The sequence below is a fragment of the Pleurodeles waltl genome, chromosome 4_2, assembly GCF_031143425.1.
Source record: "Pleurodeles waltl isolate 20211129_DDA chromosome 4_2, aPleWal1.hap1.20221129, whole genome shotgun sequence".
NCBI lineage: Eukaryota > Metazoa > Chordata > Amphibia > Caudata > Salamandridae > Pleurodeles > Pleurodeles waltl.
In genome coordinates this window covers 793,980,761-794,004,614 of record NC_090443.1, presented here as the reverse complement: position 1 = coordinate 794,004,614, position 23,854 = coordinate 793,980,761, and the positions used below count along the sequence as shown (strand labels likewise).

At 43.4% G+C, this 23,854-nt stretch overlaps 1 long non-coding RNA gene across 1 annotated transcript in view; it reads left to right on the top strand.

Moving 5' to 3' along the window:
* LOC138293298 (uncharacterized) overlaps positions 1–22,290 on the top strand; it is a 53,386-nt gene extending 31,096 nt beyond the window's left edge. Inside the window, exons 2-3 of the long non-coding RNA XR_011202954.1 lie at positions 20,547–20,603; positions 20,914–22,290. This is a non-coding gene — a long non-coding RNA (uncharacterized lncRNA). The remainder of the gene's footprint in view (positions 1–20,546; positions 20,604–20,913) is intronic.
* Positions 22,291–23,854: the final 1,564 nt, after the last annotated feature.

The following is a 23,854-nucleotide window of genomic DNA, read 5'->3' as shown; positions in this document are numbered from 1 at the left end:
TCCCTTTTCATTAATTCTGTGTAGAAAGCTTGAAGTATGCTTTAAATCACTACTCCTCGCCGGTTCCTGCATTTTTACAGTGCTGGTAATTACTTGCAAAGCAGATGAATTCGACTTCAGGGCTTCCCAGGGCTGTGGGCATATTTTACAGTAATACATAACTTCTAAGATGTAATAGTCCACATAAGGAGCTGGTATTGTTAGATCTCCTGCATGTATTTTCCTGGCACATCGGTATGCACAAACAATCCTTCACTTTTCATTTAAGGGTGATGTGAAAAGACATTGCATAATTTAGTACAGTAGGTAACACGCAGGTACGATACATCAGCACGCCAAAGTTTGAAAGTCAGATAAAGAATTGGACTCATTCCCAAGTTTGCACTTGGAATAGGTAGACAGCAGTTTATTAATGCCCTCATAATCGTCATTATTCAAATACAAAGTGCATTCTTTTTTCCTTTCTGTCTGCCTGAATTGTTTTTTATGTCATTATTTTTAGAGGATGGTGGTGTCTTGTCTACCTGAGCTTGTGTAGGCCTCTGGTCTTCCTGCAGAAGCGTCTCTTTCTGAACACTTGCTTATCATGAGCCCAGAGGCTAATTATTCCATTAATCTTTCCTTCCCATAAACCGTGTCATAACTAAGTTGAAGTTGGGCGACTTTAAGCACAAGCCCTCTTGTTAAAAGACATTTATGTTGCTGGCAGTTAAGACAAAAATGTCCCCTTGTAGATGGACCCCACTTTTTATGTTCCATTAAAAGACCTTTCTGCACATATTTCTGTATGACTGATTAAAGCGAGCAACTGTGGGTGCTTCCCGAAGCCTGGCTAGGGCATTTTCTTCCAAAGATGATGAAGCATGCAGTGCATCACACTGGGCAAGAACATACTTTAAAGGGCTGGAGTTGTTGCACAGTTCACTGTGCATATACAGTAACTGTTGAACATAATACAATAACATATGGGGCGATTTTTAATGTGTTTAATATTTCAAGACTATACATTCCCACTTCTTTATAAACCTTGCTTTCTCACTAAATTTGTATGTTTTAACATGCACCATTTGCTAATCTTTTTTCAAGTTGTTCTTGGGAGACGGGCTCAACCTGGATGCCACGTTTGTCCATTAAGTTTGCTCGCTTAATTTGGTACATAAGTCATGCCTAACTTTTATGCCCCACCACTTTCAAATGTCACCAGCCGCCACTGCTGAACCCTCTCTCCAAAGTTTTGCATGGATGAAATCTTGACCATCACAATTGTGACATATAGTCCACAACAACAGTGTGTTCAATGAGGACACCTTTTCGAATTGAAATTCTAAAGGTGATTTTCTTTTTTTCGACTTCTTGTACGAGTTTGAGCTTCACTAGTTTGGTTGCAGCATCTCCATCAAATAATGCGTTTGTTAGAAGAAGATCATTCAACAGAATGCTGTTCATAAAATCACCCCTTTCTTTTGTTACATCCATCTCTCTATGTGCTTGCCAAAGTTGTTTTTTTTTGTAACTTGTTTTGTAGTGGCTGGTTGTACAAAGCTCTTACTATGGCAATTAAAGCATGGAAGTTAGGCTTTAGTGAATTATGTCAAGCAGCGTTTTCTCTTTAAATACAAGTCTCTCCTGCTTCAGTTCTACTTATAGTTTTGATCCATGTTCCAGGACATCTAGTAGACGTTTATTTATATTGTTATCCACATATTGTTTGGTCACTAAGTTGTGTAGTCGCAGAGGCTCAGTCATTTCAAAGGAGTTTCCTTGATGCTGCATGGAATGAAGAAGGCTGTTAACATGTTTATTAAATGTTATCCTCTCTTTCCCACAAGTTTGTGGTGAGCAACAGTTTCACAATGGTCCATTAATGTAGAATTTGTCTTGTCTCTGAAAACATTGCAAATAGAAAGGACTACATGGTAAACTAGCTGCCATTGAGCAACATACATTTACTTTTACATTTCTGACCAACAATTCCCTTGGAGTTTTTCTGTGAACTCTGGATCGTCTGTTCCACTTTCGTATCTGGAGCCACAGCATTGAAGCTGTCATTTTTGTCTTTCACCACAAAATGTCTTTGGATTAATTTTTTGTAGAGATATGTTTTTTCCACACCTAGCTTCTTCATTCTTTCCAAATACCAGGACCCACATCTCGGGTAGCTTTTGCAATCAAATTTGTGAAATACTGTAATCAGTGACTCCACAGTATTCAGGTGCAGCTCCCAATCACGTTTCTGATCACCGTGTACCAAGTTTTTCACTAGAGCTATCATGTGTAAAAGATTTCCTCAGTACTTGCAAAGTTCCGATTTTTCTTCACATTCTTTGACAAACTCTACAAACTTGGTTTTCAGGCTTTCTAATTTTGAACTGACTTGAACTTACTTTGTAACAAATTTACATGAGTTGCGCTCAATACTGACTTGACAGTATTCCTTCCAAAGATTTCATCCTCTAAAAGTGCATCGTCTCAGCCACTTCCACTGAGGTAACTTCCTGCATCCTGCAACACAATTTTTGTTGTGTGGAAAACACCCATCATTGGATAAAGGTCATCAAATTCTACTGGATTGCTAATAGAAATTTAAGCTACAATACCGAAAACACCTTTATTTCAGAAAATTGACAGGATAGGTTGGTCTTTAAGCTGAGCATGCACATTTTAGTAATTATTTAGAGATGTGTATACTGTTGCGTAGTTTGTGACTGGAGACGATATTACTGGTAAAAGCCCAACCTTCTTCAGTGGGATGGTATTGACCTCATCGAATAAGAGATGTGATAAATTCAGTTAAATCAGCTTTGCAGACTGCAGCATCAGGTAGAAGAAGATGCCCTCAGCCACTATGAAACTTACTGGTAGACTGGCATGTATTGATGGCTTGTAGTGATTTTGCATATGTTGGCAAGGCAATTGGGTTACAAGTTTGCAGCTTCGTTTGTTTATGCCTACAGTGGATACAGCTTGTTTTCCAGCAGCTACTTCATTAGTACAGTCTTGAAAAAGCATCATTGCAGTATCATGTGTGCTGGATGCTCCAGACAAAGAAGAGCTGTCTTCAAAATCAAGACCAGCAATTGTAAATGATTTCCTGGTAAAGTGACTTGGAGGTGGTGTGCTTTAGGATTAACAAGAGTTTACAGCATGAGGTGCTAACAAGTTACAGCTCCGTACTGTTGTTATAACTTGTTGATACACCAATCATAGTAATTGAAGCAATTAGCTCTCTACTTTTGCACTTGTCATAGACTGCGTAGGCAGTATCATGTGTAGTGGAGTTTTCTTTTTTGCCATGATGTAATTAAGAAAACATGATTTGGAAGACAGTACAGTTACACAGAATTTGCCTGTGAATTCATGGGATTTTCTTTCACTTCTTCGCTTATATCTTCAAAGACATCAGCAATGTTGTCAGCTTCTGTTCCAAACTCAAGAACCTTAGTTTGTCACAGTTTTGCTTTAATGATATTAAACAATGATGTAAAAAATGTTAAGACGACATCAAGCATTCTTGTTGACTCCCATGACTTGGGGAGCTCTGGGGCATTACAGAATTTGGCATTAAGCACAAAATGTAAATCTTTCAGGACGTTTCTTAAAATGATTCCTGATGATTTTACTGCATCCTGTGACCTTATTTTGGCAGCAAGAACTCCAGGAGTCAAATCAGCTGAGAACACCATAAGTGGGACATTCTTTCCGTTAGACTAATAAAAATTAATGTTTTTATAATACATTCTCACCAGAAAAATCTTAGTTTCATTATTATGGATCAATACAGTTTCATCAATGTTGACCATCATTTCTCTGATCTCACTGAGTGTGAACCTCTAGCCAGCACTAAAGAATGGCTTTAAAACTTAATTTGCTTTTTCAAAGATTGCAAACTTAACTGCAGGCTGGCAGTTATGTTTCTGCTGAGTGCTCATTGTACGTTCATATTTTCAAATGTATGCATGCATGCCGTTTGGGTGGGCATACAAATCTGCTGCAAATACATTCACCTCACTGTTTAGATCAGCTACTCGGCTGAAAACCTCATCTTGGAAGAAACTAGCTGCAGATAAAAACATGATTGCCCTTTGAGACTCACATGCTCTGAACTTTGTTCTTTCGTCAATCCCTTTGGCCCATGTTCTGGCTAAACCATAGATAACACATTAAAGAACCTTTGCTTTCTTATCAGTTGTTGGAGGTGGATGAGGTGTTGCCATCAATCTTCTAAGTGGAAAGACATTAGGTTTTGTTGTTGCTTTATCAGAAGACTCAGATTCTTGTTGTGATTCACTGGTTTCTGCTATTTTGTTGAAAATAAAATTCAGGCTTTTTTCCATCATATAGTACTTGTAGCACTTCACCCATCAGTATCAATCTTTCGTGAACTTTGTCTTGCCGTATTTCTGCAGCATCTCAAACTCACTTCTGTCCAGCCGCAGTTGATGTTAGCTTTTCTTTTGGATTATTTTGGCACATGACACATTTTTCTCTGTTGAGGACTCCTCAGATTTTGTAATTAGCAACACCTTCATGAGGTAAAGATTATCTGCTATCACCTACTTTGCTCATGTTTACGAATTTGAATCAATGGATCAACTTGAATCAACAGAAAACCTGAAACAAAAACAATATTAAAATAAATTACCAACATGATGGCTAAAGTACATCATTATAGATCCACCATTTCGGAAAATGGTGGAAGGGTTGCTCTGAGGAGGTATTTTCTGTCTCTATAAGACTACTTGACACCCAAGACCTATTGGCCCTGGTTAGCAATGTCTACCCAAGCTAAATTACTTTCCTAATGGTAGAAAAACAGAAATCAAAAATGAAAATCTCTGGACAACAATTTTTTTATAGAGGTATATTAAGGGGCCAGGACTATACATGAAAGTCACTGTATATTCAACATTGGTCTCATGGGTCTGTAATGGATGGGTTCTTTACCTGTTTTTTCGGAGTGAAACTGATCTGCTCAAAGCAGTATGGGCTCTTGAGGTACAGAAGTTAACTATGGTGTGGTGGGTATATCCCTCCTAATGTGGGTGTTGGTCACCTGTACAGGGTTTGTAGCCCCACACATTTTTCCTCTGACTTTATTCCCTGCTATTTCTGTGCTTTGTAATAACCATTTGGGTTGCTGTTCTTGCTACTCCAACTTCTCTACTAGTAAAAAGACGAATGCAGAACTAGCATTTTTTGAAGAATAATAGAAGTCATGGCAACAATTTATTTTGTACATGTGGGGAGTGGGGTGCCAAGAGTGGGAATGGTAGATATTGTTTTAGGTCAAAGACAAAACCGATACGTCTTTGCCAGAGTTATTGACAAAGCGTGGCTTGGAGAGAGAGTGGCCAAGTTATATTAACTGCATTTGTAAATGCTTGTTTTCATCAGCCTCTGTCCCAAATCTGACAGCACATGCTTAATCTGTCTTCACGAGAAAAATCATGTATTAAATTCAGTAGTGTATCTGCAGCTTTATTTTCCTTGTTAATTCGAATAATGCTATTCATACAACATTAATGTGTCAATGGGACAGATTTAGGAATATTAGACATTAACTTCTATAAATGCTATAGGATTGCGATCTGCTAATATATTAACACCCAAATCTAATTTCTGATAATATAAGCCACAAGTGGTCTAATAAAATACAATCTCGACATGTGCTGAAGTTTCCAATACTTCCAATATCATTCTTATTTTAGATGTGGATTATTAAGTGTTAGTTTTCTAGATTTCTAGTTCATTTTAGCCTTGGGGTTATCTCTGTCATTAGTGTACACCCCCAGTGAAACATCGACATGTAATAAGCCTGTATGGCCTTTACAATATTTTGTTTGTTTTGTGCACATTACCTTATATGCACAGCAAGCCATCAACATCGCTTTAGGCATGCTCTCCCTTCATAGATGTTTAAACGGAAAAGAAGGTAATAGGGCAAAGAGGGCAAAATGGAAAAAATATACAATGTAAATCTAGTCTACTTTACAATACTCTCTGTGGGGCATTCGTCTTTGCTGTTTCACAAGTAACCCTCTGGAGGCGCTTTAGATAGCGTGGTGTAATATACATTCAAGAGTAACCACCTTTGATAATGAATCCATTGGTATAATATAAGTTTCTGGCCTATAGGTTCATGATCCCCTATAATCTGTATTTTTTTGCCTTTTCCAAAACCTTTTTTTCAAAGTGACCTATGGATATAAGAATTCAGTGGAATGGGTTGAGCACCAAGGTTTGATTTTATACTTACCCCATATGAGCTACATACGGCTGGGTCCAAACTGGGGTGGCATGGTGAGCAAAAAACAATGGATTAAACCTAAATCTGTGACTAGGGGTGAATTTTTAATTTTCTAGCACTCCATCCATCATATGTTCTTTTAGTTTTCTAAAAGTGGCATTTTCAAAATTGTAACCAAAAATCCAACTCTCCCATTAACCCCTCTGCTGCCAGGCATTTTCCCCCCTCAGGTGGCAGGCATTTGTTTTGCTATTTGGGTCAGTTTGTGCTTAGGCCCTCATAACATTTTGTCCACATAAGCTAATCATGCCAAAATTGCATCCTTTTTTTCCCAACATCTTAGGGATTCTAGAGGTACCCAGAGTTTGTGGGTTCTCCGGAGGAGACCAATAAATTAGCCAAAATACACCTAAAATTTCGTTTTTTGAAAAAACAGGAAAAAAGTGCTGCAGAAGAAAGCATGTGTTTTTTTCCCCCTGAAATAGCATCAAGAAGGGGTTTGCTGTGCTACCATCACCATCTTCCCAGCTTTCAGGAACAGGCAGACTTGAATCAGAAAACCACATTTTTCACACACTGTTGGCATTTTACTGGGACATACACCATTTTTACTATTTGTGCTTTTAGCCTTCTTCCCTTTAGCGACAGAAATGGGTATGAAACCAATGCTGGATCCCAGGCAGCTAAACATTTCTGAAAAGTAGACAACATTCTAAATTCAGTAAGGGGTCATTCGTGTAGGTTCCTGCAGAAAATAACAGCTGAAATAAAAAAAATGATATTGAGGTGAAAAACCAGCCATTTCTCTACATGTTTTACTCTGTAACTTTTTCCTGCGATGTAAAATTTTCAAAAGCAATATACCGTTACATCTACTGGACTCTTCTGGTTGCGGGGATATATATAGGGCTTGTAGGTTCATCAAGAACCCTAGGTACCCCGAGCCAATGAATTAGCTGCACCTTGCAATGGGTTTTCATTGTATAATGGGTACACAACAATTTATTTGTTAAAATATAAAGAGTCAAGGAAACCTTGGTATTTCCAAAATGAGCACAAGAAAAGGTGTTGACAAGCAGTGGTTGTTTGCACATCTCTGAATTTTGGGGTCCCCATACTAGCATGTGAATTACAGACCATTTCTCAAACCGCCGTCTTTTTTACAGATTGTCTTACATTTAGAAGGAAAATGTAGAGAAAGATAAGGGGCAATATCTCTTGTTCTTCTATTCTGTGTTCCCCTAAGTATCCCGATAAAAATTGTACTTCACTTGTGTGGCTAGGCCTAATGCCCGCAACAGGAAACGCAACATGGACACATCACATTTTTACATTGAAATCTAACATGTTTTTTGGAAAGTGCCTAACTGTGGATTTTGGCCTCTAGCGCAGCCGGCGCCTAGGACATTGTACCATATCTGTGCATTTTTAAAAACTAGACACCTAGGGGAATCCAGGATGAGGTGACTTGTGGGGCTCTCACCAGGTTCTGTTACCCAGAATCCTTTGCAATCCTCAGCATTTGGCAAACAAAAACACTTTTTCCTCACATTTCGGTGATAGAAAGTTCAGGAATCTGAGAGGAGACACAAATTTCCTTCCACCCAGCATTCCCTCATGTCTCCCCATAAAAATGATACCTCACTTGTGTGGGTAGACCTAGTGCCCGCAACAGGAAATGCCACAAAACACAACAGGGACACCACATTTCCCCAAAAAAACTGACCTTTTTTTTGGCAAGTGCCTAGCTGTGGATTTTGGCCTCTAGGTCAGCTGGCACCTGGGAAAATTCAGAATGGTGTGACTTGTGGGGCTCTCACTAGGTTCGTTCTGTTATCCTTTGCAGACCTCAAAGTTTGGCAAATAAAATACTTTTTCCTCACATTTGGAGATGAAAAGTTCTGGAATCTGAGACGAGCCACAAACTCCCTTCTACCCAGCATTCCCCCATATCTCCCGATAAAAAATGGTACCTCACTTGGGTGGTTAGGACTAGTACCCGCAGCAGGAAATGCCCCAAAACACAACGTGGACACATCATATTTTCCCCCAACAAACTGACTGTTTTTTTGCAAAGTGCCTAGCTGTGGATTTTGGCCTATAGCTCAACCGGCACCTACGGAAACCTACCAAACCTGTGCATTTTTTAAAACTAGGCACCTAGGGAAATCCAGGATGGGATAACTATTAGGGCTCTCACCAGGTTCTACTACCCAGAATCCTTTGCAGACCTCAAAATTTGGCAAAAAAACAGCTTTTCCTCAAATTCCGGTGATGGAAAATTCTGGAATCTGAGGGGAGCCACAAACTTCCTTCTACCCAGTATTCCCTCAAATCCCCCATAAAAGTGGTCCCTCACTTGTATGGGTATGCCTAGTGCCTGCGGCAGGAAATGCCCCAAAACACAAGGTGGACACATCACATTTTCTCAAAGAAAACTGCCCTGTGTTTTGCAAAGTGCCTAGCTGTGGATTTTGACCTTTAGCTCAGCTAGCACCTGGGGAAACCTACCACACCTGCGCACTTTTTTAAACTAGACATCTAGGGGAATCCAGGATCGGGTGACTTGTGGGGCTCTCACCAGGTTCTATTAACCAGAATCCTTTGCAAACATCAAAATTTGGCACAATAAATCCACAACTTTTTCCTCATATTTCAGTGATGGAAAGTTCTGTAATCTGAGGGGAGTCACAAACTTCCTTCTATCCAGTGTTCCCCCAAGTCTCCCAATACAAATGGTACCTCACTTGTGTGGGTAGGCCTAGTGCCCACGACAGGAAATACCCCAAAACACAATGTGGACACATCACATTTTCTGAAAGAAAACTGACCTGTTTTTTGCAAAATGCCTAGCTGTGGATTTTGGCCTCTAGCTCAGCTGCTACCTAGAGAAACCCACCAAACCTGTGCATTTTTGAAAACTAGACACTTGGCGTAATCCAGGATGGGATGACCTGTGGGACTCTCACCTGGTTTTATTACCCAGAATCCTTTACAAACCTCAAAATGTGGCAAAAAACACCTTTTCCTCACATTTCGTTGATGGAAAGTTCTGGAATCTGAGGGGAGCCACAAACTTCCATTTACCCAGTGTTTCCCCAAGTCTCCCAATAAAAATAGTACCTCACTTGTGTGGGTAGGCCTAGTGCCTGCAACAGGAAATGCCCCAAAACACAACATGCACACATCACATTTTCCCAAAGAAAACTGCCCTGTTTTTTGCAACGTGCCTAGCTGTGGATTTTGGCATCTAGCTCAGCTGGCACCTAGGGAAACCTACCATACCTGTCCATTTTTGAAAACTAGACATCTAGGGGAATCCAGGATGGGGTGACTTGTGGGGCTCTCACTAAGTTCTATTACCCAGAGTCCTTTGCCAACCTCAAAATTTAGCAAAAAAACACGTTTTCCTCACATTTCAGGGATGGAAAGTTCTGGAATCTAAGGGGAGCCACAAACTTCCTTCTACTCAGCATTCCCCCACATCCCCTGATAAAAATGGTACCTCACTTGTGTGGGTAGGCCTAGTGCCTGTGACAGGAAATGCCCCAAAACACAATGTGGACACATCACATTTTCCCCCAAAAAACTGACCTGTTTTTTGCAAAGTGCCTGGCTGTGGAATTTGGCATCTAACTTAGCTGGCACCTAGGGAAACCTACCAATCCTGTACGTTTTTGAAAACTGGACATCTAGGGAAATCCAGGATGGGGTGACTTGTGGGGCTCTCACCAGGTTCTATTACCCAGAGTCCTTTGCAACCCTGAAAATTTGGCAAAAAAACAGTTTTTCCTCACATTTCCGTGATGGAAAGTTCTGGAATATGAGGGGAGCCACAAGCTTCCTTCTACCCAGTGTTCCCCCAAGTCTCACGATAAGAGTGGTACCTCACTTGTGTGGGTAGGCCTAGTGCCTGCGACAGGAAATGCCCCAAAACACAATGTGGACACATCACATTTTCCCAAAGAAAACTGACCTGCTTTTTGCAAAGTGCCTAGCTGTGGATTTTGGCTTCTAGCTCAGCTGTCACCTAGGGAAAGCTACCACGCAAACTAGACACCTAAAGGAATCCAGGATGCTGTGACTTGTGGGGCTGTTACCCAGAATCCTTTGCAAACATCAAAATTTGGCCAAAAAAACACCTTTTACTCATATTTCGGTGATAGAAAGTTCTGGAATCTGAAGAGAGTCACAAACTTCCTTCTTCCCAGCGCCAAGTCTCCCGATAAAAATGGTACCTCACTTTTGTGGGTAGGCCTAGTGCCCGCGGCAGGAAATGCCCCAAAACACAACGTGTGACACATAACATTTTCCCAAAGAAAACTGACCTGTTTTTCACAAAGGGCCTAGCTGTTGATTTTGGCCTCTAGCTCAGCCGGCACCTAGGGAAACATACCAAACCTGTGCATTTTTTTAAACTAGACACCTAGGGAATCCAGGATCGGGTGACTTGGGGGGTTTCAGCAGGTTCTATTACCAAGAAATCCTTGGCAAACCTCACAATTTGGCAAAAAAACACTTTTCCTCAAATTTCGGTGATGGAAAGTTCTGGAATCTGAGGGGAGCCACAAACTTTCTTCTACCCAGCATTCCTCCGCGTCTCCTGATAAAAATGGTACCTCACTTGTGTGGGTAGGCCTAGTGCCCGCGACAGAAAATGCCCCAAAACACAAAGTGGACACATCACATTTTCCCAAATAAAACTGACCTGTTTTTTGCAAAGTGCCTAGCTGTGGATTTTGGCCTCTAGCTCAGCCAGCACCTAGGGAAACCTACCAAACCTGTGCATTGTGTGTAACTAGACACCCAGGGAATACAGGATCGGGTGATTTGTGGGGTCTCAGCAGGTTCTATTACCAGGAAATCCTTGGCAAACCTCAATACTTGGCAAAAAAACACTTTTTCCTCAAATTTCGGTTATAGAAAGATCTGGAATCTGAGGGGAGCCACAAACTTTCTTCTACCCAGCATTCCACCAAGTCTCCTGATAAAAATGGTACCTCACTTGTGTGGGTAGGCCTAGTGCCTGCGACAGAAAAACCCCAAAACACAACATGGACACATCAAATTTTTTCAAAGAAAATCGACCTGTTTTCTGCAAAGTGCCTAGCTGTGGATTTTGGTCTCTAGCTCAGCCGGCACCTAGGGAAATCTACCAAATTTGTGCAGTTTTGAAAACTAGACCACTAGGGAATCCAGGATGGGGTGACTTGTGGGGCTCTCACAAGGTTATATTACCCAGAATGCTTTGCAAACGTCAAAATTTGGCTAAAAAACACTTTTTCCTCAAATTTCAGTGATGGAAAATTGTGGAATCTGAGGGGAGCCACAAACTCCCTTCTACCCAGCATTCCCCCATATCTCCCGATGAAAATGGTACCTCACTTGTGTGGTTAGGCCTGGTGCCCGCTGCAGGAAATGCCCCAAAACACAACGTAGACACATCACATTTTCCCAAAGAAAATTGACCTGTTTTTTGCAGAGTGCCTAGCTGTGGATTTTGGCCTCTAGCTCAGCTGGCACCTAGGGAAACCTACCAACCCTGTGCATTTTTTAAAACTAGACACCTGGGGAATTCAGGATGGGATGACTTATGGGGCTCTCACCTGGTTCCATTACTCAGAATCCTTTGCAAACCTCAAGATTTGGCAAAAAAAACACTTTTTCCTCACATTTCGTTGGTGGAAAGTTCTGGAATCTGAGGGGAGCCACAAACCTCCTTCTACCCAGTGTTCCCCCAAGTCTTCCAATAAAAATGGTACCTCACTTGTGTGGGTAGACCTATTGCCCGCAACAGGAAATGCCCCAAAACACAACATGCACACATCATATTTTCCCAAACAAAACTGCCCTGCTTTTTGCAAAGAGCCTAGCTGTGGATTCTGGCCTCTAGCTCAGCCGGCACCTAGGGAAACCCACCAAACCTGTGTATTTTTTAAAACTAGATCCCTAGGGGAATCCAGGATGGAGTGAATTGTGGGTCTCTCAACAGGTTCTATTACCCAAAATAGTATCTCACCTGTGTGGCTAGACCCAGTGTCCGTGTCCGGAAACGCCCCAAAACACAAAATGATCTATTACAAAATTACCTGTTTTTGTGGGGGGGTGTGGGGATCTGCGTTTTTGGTCCCAGGTGCAGTGGTCCTCTAGGGAAACCTACCAAACTCAGCCATTTTTTAAAACTAGACACCCGCGGAGTCCAGGGAGGTGTGGCTTGCATGGATCCCCCAACAGTTTCTTAAATATAGTTAAAAAATCACATCTTCCACACTTTTCTTTGTAGGATCACTGTGTCGGTACAAATGTCCTACCACCCAATGTTCCCTCGGTCTGCTGACAAAAATGATACCTCACTTGTGTGGGTGGCCCAGGTGCCTGCAACAGGCCAAAAACATGTAGAGATTGAGGGGATAGCACAGCGAGTTGATAAGCACAATTTCTTTTTTATACATTTTTAGGCTGACTCTGCTTTGGGGACCCACACAAGTGAGATATAATTTTACTAGGGAGGCTGAGGGGAATGTTGGGTGATAGGAAATTTGTGCTGTGTGGTGATCCTACAAAGAAAAGTGAGGAGAATATGCTTTTTTAAGCAAATTTTGAGGTTTACAGGGAGTATGGGTAAGAAAATGTTCGGAGATCCACACAAGCCACACCTCCCTGGACTCCACTGGGTGTTTAGTTTTCAAAAAAGTCTGGGTTTGGTAGGTTTCCCTAGATGACCACCGCACCCGGGACCAAAAACGCAAGTACCCCCCTGCAAAAACAAGTAATTTTGTAATAGATCATTTTGATGTGTCCACTTCCTTCTGTGATGTTCCAAACACTAAAATTGTGAAAAGAAACACACTGAGGTTATGTTAAAAAGACCCCTCACCCACCAACCAAGTTGGTGGTATGCTGGGGTCCCACTTGAGACATCTAACATGTCAGGGTGGGCTCCGACACCTGATTACAGCTGAGCAGATTTTTTCATTTTTACCACACATACTGGTTGGATTTGGGACAAGGGTGAGTAATGGTTCAGTAGTTCAAATTGTATTTACAAGAGATTTCACAAAAATGAAATGCTCTCTTAATAACTGAAAGGCCAAAAAACTGAACCAATGATTCACAGCTCGTGAGCTGTAAAGCCGCATCAAAGCACCAACCGTTTTACAGTCCATTCACACACCTTTCATACATGACATGCACAAGACCATTCCCACGGGCCCAGCACATTACAACACTGGCATCAGCAGACAGTGCCATTCAAGGGACCATCACTTTCATACTCCTGAACCAGCCAGCCACACACAGCCCAGGCTTTGAAGGACAATCAGGGCAGTACATCCAAGTCTCCCTCCGGATACCTCTTTGGGCACAGACTCTACATTTCTTAGTGGGAAAGTCTTTTTTGGCTGTGGGAGGAACGTGATCAGGAAAGTGGTGATCTTTCAATCTAGCCACATCCTCCACCACTGCTTCTCTAGGAACTCCTGCCAGTTCCAACTCAATAAGGTCCGTATTTATACTTTTTTAGCGCCGCATTTGCGTCATTTTTTTACGCAAAAGCGGCGCAAACTTACAAAACACAATTACGTTTTGTATGTTTGCGCCACTTTTGAGTAAAAAAATGATGCAAATGCGGTGCTAAAAAAGTAAAAATATAGACCTAAGGCTCTCTATCACTGACTCCTGAAATTTAACAAATTTCATACTTGACTCAGGGAAACAATCCTTGAACACAATAAAAGCATTAAAAGTTGTTAAATGAAACAAATGGATGGCCAATTGTTTTATACCAACCGTAAGACTTACGAACAGCAGTGTAAGGTTCCAACCTCTGATCAACTCTATCAACACCACCCATGTGCTTATTGTAGTCCAAAATGCATGCAGGTTTGTGCACTTCGGCAGCCTGATCCCAAACAGTCACAGGGGAAGTACGCTCATCATGGATGGTAGTCAGCATGTACACATCCCTCCTGTCTGCAAATTTCAGAGTTACCAGCTCATTATTATGCAAGGCACTGCACTATCCCCTCTCAGGTTTTTTACAAACAAGCTCCCTTGGATAGCCTTTCCGGTTAGAGCAGAGTTTACTACAAGCAACAGTGCCCACTCTGAATAATTCCCTGAACAACTGCACTCCAGTGTAGAACTTATCTAGATACAAATGGTGACCTTTTTTAACCAGTTGTCTACCAAGTTCCCACACAATTTTCTCACTGACTCCAAAACTGGGTGGCCAACCAGGGTGGTAAATATTGGAATCCCTACTAGTGTAGACCTGGAAATTATAAACATATCCTGTACTACTTTCAGACAACATATACATCTTAATTCCATCCTGTGCCCTCTTGCTAGGAGTGTACTGCGCACAAACCAAAAGCCCCTTGAACAGGACAAAAGACTCATCTACAAATATTTCTTTCCCTGGAACATAGACCTCTGAAAAACAATCTACAAAATGATCAAGGACAGGCATAATCTTAAAAAGATGGTCAGAATCAGGGTGTGCTCGGGCAAGGCTAAAGCATTGTCAACAAAATGCAGCAGCCGAAGAAGAAGCAAATACCAATTACAAGTCATGGTTGCAGGAAATATGGCCATCAAGGGACTAGTAGACCAATAAGAAGCCAGTGACGGCTTCCTTGTCAACCCCGCCAAAAAAGTCAAAACCAAGAACTATTTCAACTCTTTCAGATTTGTGGGAATCCACTGGGTAGCTCTAGACTGTGCCCTAAGTCGGGCAGCATTGTCCCTCAAATACTGCTCCACATAAAAATTTGTCTGCTCAACAATCTCTTCCAAAAATACATTGTCCATAAACAACTGAAAAAAATTGACAGGCAAAACCTTTTCTGTATTTACTCTACACCCTGGGAGACCAGTAAAGGCAGGCAACTCTTGCTGCTCCATGTTTGAGGCAACGCAGAGTTCAGGTCCTCCAATGGGAAACCTTTTAGCCCCAGGCTGCTGCACTATTGGCACATCAGTGTCCTCCTCTAAAACAGTCCCTTCCTCTGCACTCTGAGTGGCTTCCTCATCAGAAGATTCCTCTTGGACAGAAAATTCACTGCCAGAATCTCTCACTTCCTCGCCTGCCTCAGATGCAGAGTCGGTCTCGTAACCATGATCAGAAGACGACTCAAAAAGCATACCAACAACCTGCTGAGCGGTCACCCTGCGGCTAGCCACAATCCTTTCTAACAACAAATGGATTGGCAACAACAACCTGCACTGTCTAGAATAAGTAACAAACAAAGTGTGGCTTTATCACAAAGAGTTATGAACTCAAAAACAATACCACTCACTTGCCTGAAAAAGCTAGACTCACCAGCAACTACTCTGCACAAACACAGCAATCACCAATGATATCCCACTAAAAAGAAAAAGGAAAATAAAATTAGACATAAGACAGCACAAATACCATTGTGCACAAATCTAAGGACAATTTCATACACAATCCTGCATATAGTACACCACCTACAAACATGTCATTAATGCATGGCAACAATACTCTTTTGGAGTAAATTGTTTTTTCTTACCTAAACCATGCAACTATGCAAACGTCAGGTCAACCTGTGCCAAAACGTCAAGGAGCTACAGCAAAGGAAGCAAAAGCTTTCACTAGAACAAAAAGGAGAAATGAACTGTTGTAATCACAAATGCAAATACTTTGCTAGTTGACAAACACCCAACATTTAGACATTTTGCTTGGTGTCTAGTGGTTTCTGCCCTCCTTGGGGGCAGATAGGCCTACAAAAAAAAGGATGATCTACCCCCAAGGGGGGCAGAAATGGCCAACAGTTTTGTTCCCCACTTGGGGGACCCCGCCCTTGCCCAAGGGGCCACCCCACACAAAAAAACTAAAAATTTAAAAATCCCTGGTATCTTGGTGGCTTCTAAAAAAAATAGGCCGATCTGATCCCAATGGGGGCAGAAATGGCCATCAGTAATGTGCCCCTTTGGGGTGGACCCTTGCCAAAGGGGCCACCCCCCCACATAGAACACACAGAAGACCCCTGGTGCCTAAGTGGATTATGCCACCCTTTGGGTCAGATGGGCCTACAAAAAATAGGCTGATCTGACACTTAGGGGAACAGAAATGGCTAACAGATGTATGCCTCCTTTGGGGGAGTGACCCTTGCCCAAGGGGCCACCACCACACAAAAAAAAAAACTTAATGAAATCCCTGGTGTCTTGTTGGCTTCTGCCCCCCCCTTGAGGGCAGATGGGCCTAAAAAAAATAGTAATGTAATAGTAATGTGCCCCCATGGGGGGCAACCCTTTCCAAAGGGGCTGCCGCCCCCACACAAAACACACACAAGATCCCTGGTGCATAAGTGGATTCTGCCCCCCCTTGAGGGCAGATGGGTCTAAAAGAAATAGGCGGATCTTCCCCCAAGGGGGCATAAATGGCCAACAGTTCTGTGCCCCCTTTTGGGGGGGGGGTGACCCTTGCCAAAGATGGCACCCCAACACAAAAATAAAGACAAAGAAAAAAATCCCTGGCGTCAGCTGGCTTATGGCCCCCTTTGGGGCAGATCAGCCTAAAAATAATAGGCCCCTGGAGGCAGAAATGGCTTACAACAATATGGCCCCCTAAGGGGCATGACCTTTGCCCAAGGGGTCCCCCAACAAACAAAAAACACATACACAAACAACAATCCCTGGTATCTGGTGGGTTTGGACCCCCGGGCCAGATCGGCCAAACAAATGGCTGATCTAGCCCCAGGGGTGCTAAAATGTAGAAAACTATTTTGAATCCAGGGCAGCGACCCTTGTCAAAGGGGTTGCTGTCCTAAAATGTAAAATAAAACAAATCCATGGTGCCTAGTGGGTTTCGACCCCCCACAGGGCAGATTGGCTGAAAAACAGCCGATCTAGCCCCTGGGGGGACCCGAAACACTGATCCTTGGTTGCCCCCAGGGGAGCGCACCTTGCCTAGGGGTCGCTCCCCTAAAAACTGAAAAAAACATCCCTAGTGTCCAGTGGATGAATTCCTGCTCCACGATTGTGGGCCTCGCCCGCCACGTGGAGCAGGAATCCATTCAAAACAGGCACAGAGGGAAAGGAAAAACTATTTTCTTTCCCCCTGTGCCTGTTTCCCCTCCTCCAACCCACCAAGGAGAAGGACTCACCTGAAGAAGGTTCACTCTACAAACGCGCTGGAAGCAAATAGCTTCCAGCGCGTCCCCGGCAGCATTTAATGGCCTTGGTGCGCTGTGGACATGCCGACGTCATCAGACCGCTCGGGGGAGGTCGGGGGTGAAAGGGGAAGTAATTCCCCTTCCATCCCTGACTGGGGGGTGTGGGCCTGCTGCAGGACAAGCTGGTCCCGTCCTCAGCACACAGCAACCATAGCTGAGAGTAAGACCAGCTCGTCCCAGGCACCCGAGGGGTTAAAGAGGATTTCTCATTACGATTTCATCGGTACTAAACATGATAGATCTACTCCTTCCCAATCAGGAATTACAGCTTATAAAAAGGAATCCCCAATGCTATCCTATAAGAAGATAGTAGTAAAAAACGAATTTGAGAGTTTTTCACTACAAGGACTTTTACAACTTAATGGTATATATCCTGCCTTATAATTACATGGCACTCTGCCCTATGGGATACCTATGGCCTACCATAAGTGTGGCCTATATGTAATAAAGGGGAGTTTAAGGCTTCTCAAGGGTATTTAAATGCCAGGTGGAGATGGCACTGTGTTTCTGCCTTTAGGCTGCGATGACAGACCCTGGGCTTGTTTTAAAGTGCTACTTAAGTGGGTGACCCAAGCGGTGCTGCAGGCCCACTAGTAGCATTTAACTTACAGACTCAGGGCACATGTAGTGCCCTTCCCTAGGGACTTGTAAGTAGATTAAATATGCCAATTAGTTCTATACCAATCAAACCATGTTTAGGTGAGAGAGCACAAGCACTTTAGTAATGGTTACCAGTGGTAAAGTGCACAGAGACCTAAGGCCAACAAAATGAGTTCAGCAAAAAGTGGAGGGAAAAGGCAAAATGTTTGGGTGTGACCCTGCACAGAAGGCCATTTCCAACAAGCACAAAGTGCCAACTGTGGGTATCTGGTCGCCCTGGACCAGGACAAAGTTACAAGTTCACACTGACCACAGTGGAGTGCAGGCCGAATATGGAGGCCGAGTTAGTCTAATCGCTGAACAAAATCCCTTACATCTTGGTTACTGAGCATTGCAAGGTCTCATATTGAGGATGCTTCGCACAGCTGAGGGGTTATGATGCAAGGTCCTGCCTCTAGGATGCATAGTGCAGTGGCAGTTCCAATGCAGAGCTGTATGGTGAACTCTGAACTGGTTCTGCTAGGAGCACAGTTGGTCTGGCAGAGCACTTCAGGTCCACTTCCAAAGGACCAGGGCTGGGGTGGCACTAGGGGTTAGGACATACAGCAGGCAGATTCCAGGTGCAGTGTTCAAAATGGTTAGAGCCTATTCTGTCCCTGAGGCTCTGATCAGGAGGCCAGCCAATTAGCCTTTCAATCACTCTGGTGGGGTGGTCCTGGGTTCAAGATCTAGGTCCAGTCCTTTTTCCTCAGGTAGCGGAGTAGCAATCCTTCTTGCAGCAGAGCAGCACAGACGTTCTTCTTCTCAGTCTTCCACAGGTCCAGATGTGTACTCAAGAGTGGGTCTGAGGGTCATATTTTTATACAAAGTTTACAGAGATTCCCTTCGAAGCGCTTGGAATTGCCTCCCATTCTGCCCTGGCTCCTTCTTGGTTGCAGGTATGATGGACTAGCGTGAAGTATTTGTGTGAAGGCAGGGTGCAGCCTTTTGATTTGCAAATGGGGCTATGCCCAGCTGTGCCCCCCGCCCCAGCCTGCCTGTGATGTCACAGCCAGGCATACCTATTCCCTCTATTGTGTGGCTGACTGGTCTGGGAGGAATATACAAAGTTTAACTGTCAACTACGCCTAGTGATGTGACACAGGGGCAGGCTGCAGGCACCAAATAGGACAGGAAAATGCCAACATTTTAAAAGTGACAGTTTCAAAATTGTGACTTAAAATCCAACTTTAACGTTAAGGAAGATTGTAAATTACATTTTCTCAGACTCCACACATAAAATTCCTACCTGCCTCCAATCAAGTGTTAGCACTTATTACATGTAAGAATGCAACCAAATGTTATCCTATGGGAGAAGTAACCCTCAAAATTTTGAAAAATGAATTTGTGAGTTCTCACTACCAGAACATGAAAACGTAAAAGTGCATGTGCAAGCTTTTAACTACAAAGCACCCTGTTGTATGGGCTACCAAGGCCTATCTAATGGTGATTTATATGAGTAAAGGGGAGTTTAAGGCCTGGCAAGTTTTTTTTTTTTGCCTAGTTGAATTGGCAGATAAAACTTCATACAGGCTTCAATGGCAGGCCTGGGACATCTTTTAATAGGCTACTTAAGTGGGTGGCACAATAATTGCTGCAGGCCCACTAGTATCATATATATATTCTACACTACTTTCCTAGGGACTTATAAGTGAATCAAAGAAGCCAATTAGCTGTATGCCAATTTTACCATGTTTTAGGGAGTTAGCATAAACACTTTGTGCCCTTTATCATGGCTAACCAGTGCTCGAGTCCTACGACCAGCATAACGAAATTCAGAAAAATAGGAGGGTAAAGGCAGCATGTTTGGGGGAAGGCCACCCTAAGGCTGACAGTTCTAACACGTATCAAAGTGGTTTAAGTTCCATTATCTTTGTGATTGGAATTAGCGATTACTTTTTTATGAATCCCTAATTGCATTTTCTAAATGGTATGTATTAACCATTCCCAAATGGCCAATGGCCAATGATCACAAAAACAGCTATTTGCATTCATAAATTATCATCAAATGGGAGAATATGCCAATCAGGTGGAAGCTATGAAATGAAAGGAAACACTTTTTCCCCAATGGATGCTCTGTATGATCTGTCAGGGAGGATGAGGGTTGTGCTTCACACCAGCAGAGAAGACAGAAATGCATTTTCAGAGTCAGGGTGAATTTATTCTAGTAGACTCAGCAGGAGATTTATCCTATATATAGTTTATGTAGCAATCTTATTTTGTGTCTCATTGCTGAATTAGACCCGATGTTATGTAGGGACACAAAAGAACGTGTGTGTAACAGGGTCACAGTAATGGAGGCTCACAATGGATAGTATAATGTTTGAGGTTTATTGAATTTTTTTGAGGATATTACAGTCTTGTAATACTATTCCTTATTCTCTATTTGTTCTTGTCTTTTCCTTTGCATTCCCACGTGGTCTTCACTCTCTCTCTCTCCCTCTGTATTCTTCTTTTCCCAGATGGTGACTCAGCAGGCGCATGGAAAGAAAGAAGAATGCAAGTGCATTGGTTGGTAGGTACGTAGTACAACTACTATTTTCCTCTTTCTCTCCCTTCTTTCCTGTTCTGTCTGGCTCTTCTCTCTTTTATTTTAAGTCCTTTTCCCGTTTCATGCTGTCTTTCCTTTGGCTTTTCCTGGGTTATTTCTTCCTTTTGACTTTTCTTCCTTTCTATCTCAGATCTTCTTCTGTCTCTTGCTAAGGTTTTCCTTTTCTCTCTCTTGAGCCCTCTCTTCTCTTTTCTTTCTTTCTGGCTTGGTTGTCTATCTCTCTCTCTCTTTTAGTTGTCTTCTTATTATATTTCTGCTTTCTTCCTCCTCCCCACCAGTGATCTACTTGTGCTGCTTGTGTCCACTCGTAGTCGTAGTAGCCCTGGACTAATGAGTAATGTGACATACTCTAGTCGAAAATGGAATCACCAGCCAAAATAATACCAACCAAAATAAAGAAAAAATAAAACAAAACAAAAATGGAAGAACAGAAATATTCAGTTTTTTAGCTACCCACTCCCCTTTCCCCCTTTTTGTTGTGGGCCCGGCTGCCACAGCCCCGCTGGGCAATGAGGGAACGTCATGCCACACACCAATGCCCAGTCCAGAGAACGTCATGCCACACACCAATGCCCAGTCCAGAAAACATCATGCCACACATCAATGCCCAGTCCAGAGACCGCCATGGCAAAGCACCGCTGAACAGTCCAGAACCGCCATGGCAAAGCACCGCTGAACAGTCCATAACCGCCATGGTAAAGCACTGCTGAACAGTCCAGAACTGCCATGGCAAAGCACTGCAGAACAGTCGAGAACCGCCATGTCAAAGAACCGCTGAACAGGGCATGTACCGGGGAAGAATGAAAAGGCCGCCACATCAAGCATCGTTATCCCATGTGCAGGTGGGACAGTGACGGTACAGGAACTTCCACGGGGAGACTAATCCAGTCTGGGCACCAGTCCCCCTCCAGAACCAGTGGAGGCTGATATCTACTTTGGAAACTGTGGCTTTGCACTCCCCAGGATGGAATAGTGGGCAACCCACCCACTATAGAGACTTGAGAGACTGTGGCTTTGCACTCCCCAGGATGGAATAGTGGGCAAGCCAACCACTTGTTAGACTTGAGAGACTGTGGCTTTGCACTCCCCAGGATGGAACAGTGGGCAAGCCACCCACTATAGAGACTTGAGAGACTGTGGCTTTGCACTCCCCAGGATGGAACAGTGGGCAAGCCACCCACTATAGAGACTTGAGAGACTGTGGCTTTGCACTCCCCAGGATGGAATAGTGGGCAAGCCACCCACTTGTTAGACTTGAGAGACTGTGGCTTTGCACTCCCCAGGATGGAACAGTGGGCAAGCCACCCACTGTAGAGACTTGAGAGACTGTGGCTTTGCACTCCCCAGGATACATCAATGGGCATGGAGCCCCGTCGTGGATCTGGCTTTGCACACCTGCGGCTGAGGTGCCCCCCCTTCTCTTCCCCCTGAGGTGCCTGTAGTATTTCTATGTGATGCCCCGGCAGTGTTCTCTCCGTGTGTGGACAGGTATTGTGTGTGGGCCTCGCCCATGCATTTTTGGACTAGTGGTGCACGGACATTTCTATGTGCATATCTGCACTACTTCTCGTAATGTATATACTTTTGTATGATTTTCTAATATATCTGTATATTTTTGAGACATGTATATTGATACATTACAATGTTTGAACTGATTTCGTTTTGTCTTTGCATTCTTCCGGGGGGGTTGTGGGTTGTTACTGTGATTTTTGTGAATGCATTGGTGTTTGTGTTGCAATATGCGAGGGTGGGGTGGGGGTGGGTGTGTTGCGTGTGTGTGTCCCTAACTTTTGCCTCCCCCTCCCCTATGTCATAGGTGCAGTACTCACCGTTGTCGTCGCCGGCGCAGGCGTTGGTCTTCATAGATGAGTAGGAATACAAGGGCCGGTAGGATTTGGAGTTCCGGCTCATGGTGTCCTCCTTCCTCGTGGGATGTGTTCAGGTGAGCGTTTTCCCATTGCAGTAACTGTTTCCGCCGTGTTTTTATCCACAGAGAATCTGCCCCGGAAAAGGTGGCGGATTGGCGGGTTGTGATACTATGGGCGGTACATTGTCCTCCGCCTGTCTGTTGGCGGTGACCGCCGCGCTGCTTGTCTGTAACGCCGTAGCGGGCGGTGTGTTAAAGTGTCTGTTTTTGTTGACGGTTTCTGCCAGGGTCATGATTCCCTTTTTTTCTCCATCGGCCTGTTTGCGGTATTACCGCACCTTTAACACCGTCCGCCAGGGATGTAATGACCCCCTATATGTGCTCTTTTGGGATGGGGTATGTCCATACCTCCGGTGGGCAGCACCCACCCCATGCCTTTTTTCCCTGCTGTCAAGTCAGCTTTTGTCATCCATGATGGGCAGATTGCAGGTTAGAACCCACATCCGCCCCCTAGTGGGCAAAAAGACTATCTATGTCCATTTGGGGTTGGGGCATGGCCATGCCGATGGTGGGCACTCCCATCCCTATATTATTTTGTTGTTTTTCCTTGGTGTTTAGTGGGCTTCCTGAACCCCAGAGGCAGATATGAGGTAATCACCCCCCCTCTATTGAAACATTTCATAGAGCGGGGGGCATAAGCCCTTGTCCAAAGAGTCTCTCCCCCAAAATCCCTGCTGTCTAGTGGTTGGTTGTATCTGTGTTTAGGAGATCGCTTTCCTGTTGCAATCCCCAAATAGGAATACCCTGGTCAGAGGAGTGATTCCCCCCTTTTTAACTAAACCTGTCCCAAGAGGATCAGTGCTCAGGGGGTTGAGATATGTCCCTGAGCACTGATGGCGTCGAAGTAAAACAAAAAAACAAATCATGCTGCTCAGGAAGCACTTCCCGAGCTGCCTGAGCTACAAGAAATAAAGAGGTAACCCTATGATTCATAGCACCAGAGGGACCTTTATAAAAATGGTAAACAGACACATTGCATTTCCTGACAATGCCCAAGATTTGCAGCAATCTGAATTATATTTTTCATGTGGCTCCTTTTCCACAGGTTTTAGGATGTGGGCCATTGAATATTTCTATAGAAATAGGAAAACCCAGCACTCTTTAAACATAAAAAATGTATGCAACACAGGCTCCTTAACAACAGATGATGTAGCTACATTCCCAGATTCAACAAATGATTCATACATCTTCAGGCACTGTGGCCTATACAACCGACTTTCACGAAGAGACTTTCTATTAGATATTTATTTTAATATACATTATGTATTTTTATATACGTTTGCACTGAATTA